The following is a 10,021-nucleotide window of genomic DNA, read 5'->3' as shown; positions in this document are numbered from 1 at the left end:
TTCTTCAATTCTTTCCAATTTCCTGTCTAAAATTCATTCATACTTTCCGGTTGCTTAACTTCAATTTTTTGGGTGAACTAAGTAGAAATACAAGAAAAAGGTCATTCTTTTAATACCGTCTTTAAGTTTCTTCTAACTTGTTTTGTTTTCATCTTTTATGTTCAATGGTGGTTTTTTTTGAATCAAAGTAACAAAACACAAATGGGTCTTGGATTGAAAAAGGGTTTTGTTTGGGAAACTGGTGGTGGAGACTCAAAAACTTTGAATTAACAAGCATTATGATATCTCCTCTCAAAACAGTTTCCCGGAGGTGCACCAATATACACTCTAGTTGTTTGTTGTCCCGAAACAATAATAATCGGTTTACCTTGAGACAAAATGGAGATTATCGTTACGAGCAGTTGAAGTTAATTAAAGCATACGATGAAGCTCTGACGAAGTAGGGACTACCATTAAGTTCGCAACCAATAGACACTTCATTCCCATATTTAAGATCCAGAAACCTATTATTAGCTCAAATTTCTTCAAACAGTTCATGGCGCACAACACCTTACATATATAATTTGGTGACCCAGATTTTCTAATGCTTGTAAAAAATTTCTCCCTTTGTAATTCTCTGTGGATACAAAATGCAACACTTGTTTTTGTTTGCCAAGTGATTGTAAATTTCTGGTTAATGTTGTGAAACATGCAAAGAAGAATATGGAAAATGGTTGTCTTATCGATGTACAAAATCAACTTGCGGTGTATTTTGCTTTTTCAGTCAGTTCGTATGTGCATTTTAGATTTGCAAAGGGACCCCTTAACCACTTGTACATGATAAATATAAAAACAGTGGTAGATATTTCAGCCAGCCATTAAATTGGGTGCAACCAGAAAGCCCTAACCCTAACATACCAAAATGAAAAGCTTGAGAGGGAGAGAGAGACTATCCCAGATTTCCAATCGGAACTTGGTTTTGTCGCCCTTGTCAACTGCATCTGCATACTTCAAACATTTCTGGGTGGCGTGAGAACAAAAATGGTGGAAATATCTCAAGGGTATGCTCTAATTCCTTAATGTGTTCTATATCTTTGTTTATTATTGTAACACTGAGTAGTGATACTTTGATTAGAGCTGGTATTTTTCTGCTACATGCTAGATCGTCTTTTACTTGGTGATATTTTGGGGCTTTTAAGCTCTTTGTTGATCGGGTAGCAGTGTTCATGACACTGCCAGCAAGTGATTCATACTATGAGCAGGGAGCTCAAAATTTTAGAGCATACCCTGGCATGTAGGAATTTGTGACCACAATGAAAAATTGATATCATTATTTGAAAGAATAATTTTGGTTTAAAGTATTGATGGGACAAAATGGACATTCTAAACTGGGAATGTTGAATTTGGATGGGAAATCTACTGTGATTTGGTTAATTGCAGTCACTATAGATAACTTCGGAGCCCCTCTCCGTCTTATGAGAATTGCTCAGCCAGTAATCTATTCTAATTTGGACCCTCTAGCCCTTTTAAAACTAAAACATGCTAGAAGAAAATGAGTTTATGAAGTATTGATAATGATTAGTTCCGAGTGGTTCTTATGCATGAGAACAAATGTGAAATACATGTGAAATGAAACAATGCGACTGAAATAGACCTTCATATATTATTATGATTAATAAATTATTATTTTTTCCTCTCCAGCCACTACAAAAAAAACCTGGAAACTTTCCGGTGTTCAACTGCGTTATACATTGGAGTATTTGGTCGAACCACCCCAGCGTTTAGGAAGATCAAAGAGAGTATCGAAAGTGCAACAACCAATGAATCACCACCAGTCGTCACAAATCGAAGAACAAAAAGAATACTTCCAACCACCGCAAGGAAGATTAGGAAGAGCTCTTAACACTCCATTGCAACCAATGTGTTCTCCACCATAAGAAGGCAGAGGCACCTAAGAACTCGTCCTTTACTACCAAGCAGGTCACATATGAATGATAATTTTCTTAATTCTCCGAGGGGATCTCTAATGGGCTCAGCGATAATCGGGTACAACGATCGCTGGTGCCAGAACACAGTGTTTCTCGGGAAAGAGTTTGGCATGAGTCCTCTGATTTGTGGCCTATCTGGTGTTCTTTGGATTCGGGTAGTTGCTGCTGGGTTTTTGAAGAAAGGTGGGTGAGTTAAGGATTCAAAGATGTAGACAGAAGGTAAACAATCACACAACATTTTTTACTTGTTTGGTAATTACTTAATAGGTATGCCAATTGATACTGTGTTGAATGAAAACTGAAATTTTGTAATCAACAATTACACTAACTGACCAGGCGAATTTACAAACTCTATTGGGCGATAAATCAAAACAAACTAATTTTTGTTGTATTACGATCAACCAAGTGACAAGCCTGAACCTTAATGATATCTTTTGTCTTCGAGAGAAAAGGAAAGAAATATATTTGCAGGCTTATGGCAAGTTCACTATCAATTATGAACTCTTGAAGTCCGCGTTTCTGTGTTTTTTAATGTATGCTTAGTTAGGCTGGTTTTTTTCATTCTTATCTACACGTTCTGATCTATATATCTCTGTGTTTGTGCCTGTCTACAATCTCATAAAAATTGTAGTTAGTTCAACTGCTTTTGGGATCATGTATTCTAACACATACTCTATTTGTATTCTAACAATCTTATAAAAATTCTGTTATCTCATGGCAAATTTTGTGCAATTCGTACTTGCTTTAATTCCAAACCTGATTTATGTGTAGGCTCAAATGGTGGAAATCCATAACCAAGCTAGCCAACTGGATCTGGAGTTCTTTTCTCCGGATGAATGGACGAACGTGCTGATGTGTTGACCAGATAAATGGGGTTGGATCATTGTCCTGGCAATACTGTGAAGCCAGGGGAATTCTGAGGTGAGGACTCATCATCCAATATGGCTGCTGTGTTAGTGCTACATCATGTTTTTTCTTCTTTAAATTTCATAAGAATAACTTTTATATGAACTTTTTCATTGAATTTTGCTGTTGAATAATATTAATCATATTTGCATATTAATCATATTTGCATATTAATCATATTAAATGGGTGAATATAAAATGATTTCAAGATAGTACATATTCCTTGCTTGATGGCCAGTAAAAGAGGAATCTGAGAAGTAAAATTTGGATAGTAGTTTTTGTTTAACATACTTCTGTATAACTCCACCCATTGTATGTTTGCTTAGCAGATTGTCCACATTTTCCTTTATCGTATGCCAATTGCAATTAGTCGATGCTTGAAGCCTGAGATTTTGCTTCTTATATGATATACTATTTTAGAATTTCACATGAATTAGGTTCCTTTCTTTGGTACAAATTGATTCTATATTGCTTTTATAGTTTTGTTTTAGAAATCCCGCATCATAAACCTCTTAGCGTTATTGATTGTTGTTAGAAGCCCTGTCGAGTTCTTGCCATGTATCACTAACAATTTGCCCAAGTAGGAACGTTTGAGCTTAAACTGTGATTTGCAATGTTATGTCTTTATTCTGTTATTGAGTCTGCGTGTTAGTATGATACTTCTCTTACAGCCCAAAGGTTTCATTAGACTTGGTGATTCTGTATCATTTTGTTGATGTTTCTTTTAGCTTAACTGTGTTTGTTTTGATTTGTTTAGCAGGACCGTGTGGCTTGCAAATGTACTACTGGAGTGGATTTAGCTCTGAATAGGTCTAATTTGAAGTATAAATGTTGTCTACTTTAGCAGGAGGTTAGTATTACAGTCTGAGATTTAGAGATCCCGCATTGAAAACCTGCTACCTTAATTAGTTGATGCTAGAAACCCTGCTGAGGTTTTTATGCTCAGTCAGGCTGGTTCTTCCTCAACTACTTGACCACTAGTTTCTTCTATGTCTTCAACTTTTGTTGTGTAATTCCCCAAGTATGTCAATAAATTCTAGATGGCTATTAGGTTGTCAGAAACATCATCTCAGCATATTATAGTTGACAATCAATTCTAAGTAGTCGTTACGTTTTCCTCGCGGCATATGACTGGAACGTATTCTAGTATTTAGGCGTCCAAAATTCCACACACTGGACTAGACAAATGGAGTGTCCAAGCCTTTAAGCATTGTAAAGTCTTGTGTTTTCTTTCTTATCTACATATTTTGGTCCATCTCTGTGTTTGTGCCTGTCCAATCTTACAAAATTGTTGCATATTCAACTGCTTTTGGAATCATGTATTCTAATGCATACTCCGGTTATTTTTATTGCAGCTCTGATTGTGGGATGTTCGTGATGAAGTTCATCCGCCTCTTGGTTAAGAAGTTTCCAATGCCACGGATTAATATCCTGAAAACTGTTTATCATTGGGTGTTGGCTGTGGCGAAATACTAAGCTCTTCATACTGCATACTAGCGTCTCTAATCTGATCCAAACATGCTATTAAAAAGTGATTAGAGTATCAAAAGTGGATTATTGAGCCTGTGTACAGTTTTTTTTTTGTTTTTTTTTGGTCTGGAGTACCTGCGGTCAGAATACCGTAGGATAGGATGTCAGAGATTATGACTGGGAATTTTTCCTTCCGAAAATGCTAGTCTTCCCCCACTCGTTTCCCCCACTCTTAACCTATTCATTTGAGGGCAATGACACTGAGTTTCTCACCACTGTTATGAGTTATGCCTTTATATCCACCTCACTAAACCATGAGTCATAGGCTGCCCTTATCCATTGGGGATGTGGTAACTGGTAAATAGTAAAGCAACAACACAGGTTGAAGATATAAAGAAAGGGGAAGTGGTCATCTTGAACCCTAACCCTAAAAGCTTCAGAGAGAGAGCGAGAGAGAGGCAGGATGATCTGAAATCAAGCAGATCAACTGTAAGGAAGAGAGATATGGAAGATGTTGGAAGAAAAGTTACGAAGTTGTTGCTGCTAAAGACTCGGGTAACACGGAAGAAGACCAAGAAGAAAAGAAAGAAGGGAAGGAGGATAATCATTGGTATGAGCGGATTTGGAAAGGTGGTTTTCAAAATCGATGCATCTAATCCTAGAGTGATGCATCCGGTGTATATTACATCAAACCACTGCCTCATCAGGTGTAACTAACACACCGTCAGTGGAGATCTAAGAAACATTAAGGTGCCAAAGGTGGTTATGGTGATTGTTACTAGAGCAATGTCGATCTGAAAGATGGTTTGTTGGATAATCGGTATGACTCAATCCCTTTATCTTTCTAATCTTAGTAGTATATCTCCCTCAATTCAATATTTCTGGATTTGTGCAACTTATTAGAGATCACCAACTATGATCTTCACTCAATATAAGGTGAATCTTTATAACGTCTGTAGTTATTTGATTTTGCATGCGACCGTTGGTATATTCTGCTGCTGCTTTGAATTCATTGCTATATTGTATGCTTCAGCTTTATGTCTAGGTTGTCTTGATTTTGCTACAACATATTTGTGAATTATTAGTTATATCCTCCATAGATGATTGCTGGTAGAGGTCCTGTCTTTGTGTAGCATGATTATTGCATGTATGTCTTTTGTGATATCTTTGTGTCTTTGTAATGTGTATGTAGGTTGGAGGAGAAGCTAATTATACACCTAAAAGCTGCATTGACTTCAGGGTTCTGAGACAGGATTCATTGGGATAAGCAAGCTTGGGAGTATACGAAAGGGCAACTTCAGGTGACCATACTTTAAACTGAATTTTTGTGATTAACCATAGAATTATTCGATTACTTAACATGGAATAGCCATTTCTTTATTTATGTTTGCTTGTTTTGCGTGCCATATGATTTGTTTCGGTGACTTATGCACTGAATGATAAGTTTATTGTATTATCTATTTCAGGATTTTGTGGTACTAGATGAACGTTATATAAAAACCGACAGGGTTTGGAAAGATCTTGTTACATTTTAGACTGCTGAAGAACATCAGGTAAATTCATAACTCTGTTATGTTCATAGTAATTTTCTTCTTTACAATCATGTCTAATTTATAATGACTTGTGTATTCCTAAGGTACTTTTCGATCACAATATCAAGAGCAGAAGCGATCAAAAAGCCACACACACACAATGGGGAGAAAAAACTTTTCTCAATGCAAATCTGAAATGGTATGTACATACATATCTTGGTTTTTATAGTCACTTTTCATTCCCGCAACTTGAAAGCTACTCAAGGTTTATTATTTGGTCCTGGATTCGAGTGTTCATACTTTAAATATTTCTCCGTGTAAAGTATCACAAAACCTAGTCAAGAATGGGATATGCTAATTTAATGTATTATTTCTTGATTTTACATGAATCCAACTCCTTTTCAGTGGTGCGTATTGATTCTATATTGCTTTTGCATTCAGAAACTTATTGTTACCGTAATTTATTGTTGTTAGAGGCCCTGCTGAGTTTTCTATGCTCAGTAAGACTGGTTCTTCCTCAACTACTTGACCACTTGTTTCCATGTAAGTTTTGTTTTGTAATACCTGTAGATCTTTGTGTTGGTTCTTATCAATCCGATGGAATTTGAACTGGTGTTATATGCTGTAGCTATTAGGTTTTCTGGAACATCCTCCCAGCATAATATGACTCGAATTGATCCTAGTATTTAGGTGTATGATATTTTCCATACACAAAATTAGACAAATACAGTTTCCAAGCCCCAAGCATGCAGTAGAGAATTTTTCATTTCTCGTGGTATTCAAGATTTGTTTCTTTGCGGTGGTTATTTTATATTGAAAGGAAATCCAAGAGTAGTGTGTTCTTCTGCTTAGAATATTCATGAGTTTTTATTTTACAGTTTCATCAGCTGCTTAGAAAGTTGACACCTGATGATAATAATATTTTCATGAATATTGTTAGTTGCTTAACAGCTGTGTCTCGTAATTTCAGGTGTCATACAGCCTGAGAAAGGTAACACTGGATACAACACTATTGTCAATATATGCTGCACCTGGAACAGCGCCACAGGAGAACCAAGACCTAATCTGGATGATGTTCTGTAGGGTCCGTCAAAGATAGAACTTTAAACCAAAGGAAAATGGTTTCTATTACATTAATCCTCCCAGTGTTCAGGTCAAGAATGTTGATTATCTACATTCTACGATGAGGAACACCAAGGGACCAAGCTCTTTTAAAGCTCATGGAGGCTACTAGTTGCCGAAACTGATGTTCAGTGAAGGCCCAAAAACCTTCTTCTACTGGTGACGACGGACGGGCCTTTGAACGTTCGACTGACAAAATTCAAGACGAAGCTTTTTTCTACATTGAAGTCCTTATTTACAATCCGCATTCTTTATATGCAAGTTACTGAATCACCCATCCACCAACAAGTACTGGTACAAAAAAAAAGTAGAGATGAAGGAAAAATTACTACTGTTGGTGGGTTTTGATTACATTGTTTACAAGTTTTGTACAAAAAAAAAACTAGAGATGTGGTGGGTTTTGATTACATTTTGTTTACAAGTTTTGTTCTACTTTTTATGTTAAAGGAATGTATATCTAAATAAAATAAAATCTAACTGCTTTAAAACCTAAGTCATATGAGACCCCACATCGCACGGTGGAAATACCTCCATCCTCCAACAAATCTTTTCGGGTAAATTAAAAAATAAAATAATATAAGCTTTCCAGAAAAATAATCGCTATATCTCTGCTATCTGCTATGGAAGAAAAAAACATCTACTTCTTCCCTCGCCTCCGAAAACCCTAATCTTCTTAACTCATTGTTTATTTTTTTTATGTGCGGCTTTTTTTCTTATATTCATCTGTGTTTGGATGTTTTCAGTTTTTAATGTAACTGTTGGTGATTTATTTTTGTTTCAATTTTGTAGGGGGGAGCGCTATATCTCTGCTATGGAAAAAAAAAAAACTTTTCTTCTTCCCTCGCCTCTGAAAACCCTAATCTTCTTAACTCATTGTTTATTTTTTATGTGGGGATTTTTTTCTTATATTCATCTGTGTTCGGCTGTTTTCTGTTTTTATTGTAATTTTTGATGATTTATTTTTGATTCAATTTTGTAGGGGGAGAGATAATTTTTGATTCAATAAGAATTAAGAAAGATGGGTTTTATTTGATCTGATTTTATTCGTTTTTTGTGATAATTTTTTTTTCTCTGATTTATCTTTATTATTTTTCTTACTGTAATTTGGTCATAGAGAGTTGGTTTTTGCATAGGAATACTTTGTTCAGCCTTGCAAAGCACTACGAAACTGGAGAGGCGCTCCCAGAAGACTATGTTGCAGGATACTAATGGCATTTGAGGATGGAGAATATCCTTTGCGCAGTTGTGGAGTAAAGTCCCCATCCATCTCTTCCCTAGCTTTGCGCAGTTGTGGGCCATGGTTTTTTGATTGAAGAGCAAAGAAATTAAAGAAAGCATACTTCGACATAGACGATGAAGAATATCCTTGAACATCAGGTACTTATGCGGTTTGCATACTGTACTTTCTTTCGTTGTTCCATTGTCATTCCATGGTGACTTCAATTAGTTATCTTCATTATGAAGTCTGTACACTTTCTAAAAAGAATTTATTTTATACGCATTATGTGACATAGATAAGTTCGTTGTTGGAACAGATGTATATGTTCTAGACTATATGCCACCTTCCTCAGTAACACTCAAGGTTGGGGTGCCTTCATTGATCCACTGAATTGGAATCCCTGTGCTTGCTTAGAACCCTTTTATTTTAGATGTTAAATTAATGTCTCATTGTGTTATTGATTAACAGGATCGAAGAAGTATGCATTGGTCAGTGGTTCTCTTAGGATTTTATCGATGTATGCAATTGATCATACATGTAAACATCTGAGTTGTCTTCCAAAAGAGATAGCAATTACATTTGGGAAGGAGTAAGTGCTCAACATGAAAAAAGAAGAAGTGATAATGGGAATAGAGTGGCATTTGATTGTGTCTATTCTAAAAGTTAATGGTTTTTATCTTTTATTAATTGGAATTGGTTAAATTAATTAAGAGTTATTTATTGGTAATTTGAAGTTATTTATTGGTAATTTGGCACTGACACAACCTGAATATTTACATTGCAGCTGTCCAGGAAAAACACCACTTCATTAAGCAGCTCAAGGTGGTTCTTTGGAATGTGTTCAAGAATGTCTTGCATGAGGAGCAGATCGAATTAAAAAAAAATGCATCTGCAAAAATTCGGTAAGAGTTAAGGACAATTTATATTAATTGTACCATGGAGCATTTCTAATGTCTAGAATAATGCAAAAATGTTCCGCACAATATTTTGCAATGATGATACTTCTCATATATATAGTCACCGAGAAACAAGCGATTATGTGATATATATTCCATTGGTGTTAGTGATCTTGAAATTCCATGTGTAGAAGGAGGAGGGGTCCGAGAGGATAGATCTTCTTGCTTAGTTAGCAGACGAAGAAGCTCTTCATAGTTCATACAGCAGGAGCAATGGTTTCTGCCAGTGTTGTTTTTCCTGTTAACATTTTTTCAAAACCCAATTTTCATCCGTGTGCCAGATGCTTTGGTCCTGCTACCACCTGTTGCTCCAGATGCGCAAGCCTGTTAGATATCGGTAATTTTTTGGTTTAGTTTCTCTTTTTTTTTTTTTTTTTTTTTTCCAATATGTAATATTACAATGGCATACAATAATATCATCACATCCATTGTCATTTGATTCTTTCTGAACAATTCCAATGTTCTGTTGTGTTCGGGCACTGGACAAAAAGTTATATGTGAATTGGAAATATAAGAACTAAAATGAGAAATCCCATAGCATATATAACATTGATTTAAGATGCACATACATTTTTTCATTGTTAATCAAAGCTCTAGAATTATTAATCTGCAAATGAATATTTGGTATCACTTTTTGTTACTGTTGAGACGCCTATTCACATTTTAACTTTTTGACATGCTTAATTAGGAAGCATAAATTCTGTTTGCCTAAATTAGGAAGCATATGTTATAGCGTAATATGGATTCTTGGGTGAAATTTGCTGGAGTGTTCCATATGTTATAGCGTTGAAGTATAAGTGCGGGGCATGTTGCTAAAATGCATATTCAAGCAGATGTGTATACCGTCGG

The 10,021-nt window shown here is 35.7% G+C and overlaps 2 long non-coding RNA genes across 4 annotated transcripts; both read left to right on the top strand.

Annotated features, from left to right (window-relative positions):
- LOC113314550 lies at nt 1–7,505 on the top strand. Of its 2 annotated transcripts, none has more exons than XR_003342468.1 (9): nt 1–1,040; nt 1,681–2,186; nt 2,739–2,888; nt 3,634–3,723; nt 4,229–5,163; nt 5,536–5,644; nt 5,810–5,896; nt 5,980–6,074; nt 6,846–7,505. It is a non-coding gene; the product is annotated as an uncharacterized LOC113314550 (long non-coding RNA). The 2 variants fall into 2 exon arrangements; XR_003342466.1 differs by having other exon boundaries at nt 3,631–3,723.
- Nucleotides 7,506–7,587: 82 nt separating this feature from the next.
- Nucleotides 7,588–9,625, top strand: LOC113314566. Of its 2 annotated transcripts, XR_003342472.1 has the most exons (5): nt 7,588–8,374; nt 8,512–8,579; nt 8,685–8,805; nt 9,001–9,118; nt 9,304–9,625. It is a non-coding gene; the product is annotated as an uncharacterized LOC113314566 (long non-coding RNA). The 2 variants fall into 2 exon arrangements; XR_003342470.1 differs by lacking the exon at nt 8,512–8,579 and having other exon boundaries at nt 7,596–8,374.
- The last annotated feature ends 396 nt before the right edge of the window (nt 9,626–10,021 follow it).

Source organism: Papaver somniferum, chromosome 1 (genome assembly GCF_003573695.1).
Source record: "Papaver somniferum cultivar HN1 chromosome 1, ASM357369v1, whole genome shotgun sequence".
Lineage (NCBI taxonomy): Eukaryota > Viridiplantae > Streptophyta > Magnoliopsida > Ranunculales > Papaveraceae > Papaver > Papaver somniferum.
Note: the sequence above shows the minus strand (reverse complement) of the source record. Positions and strands in the feature narration are given on the sequence as shown.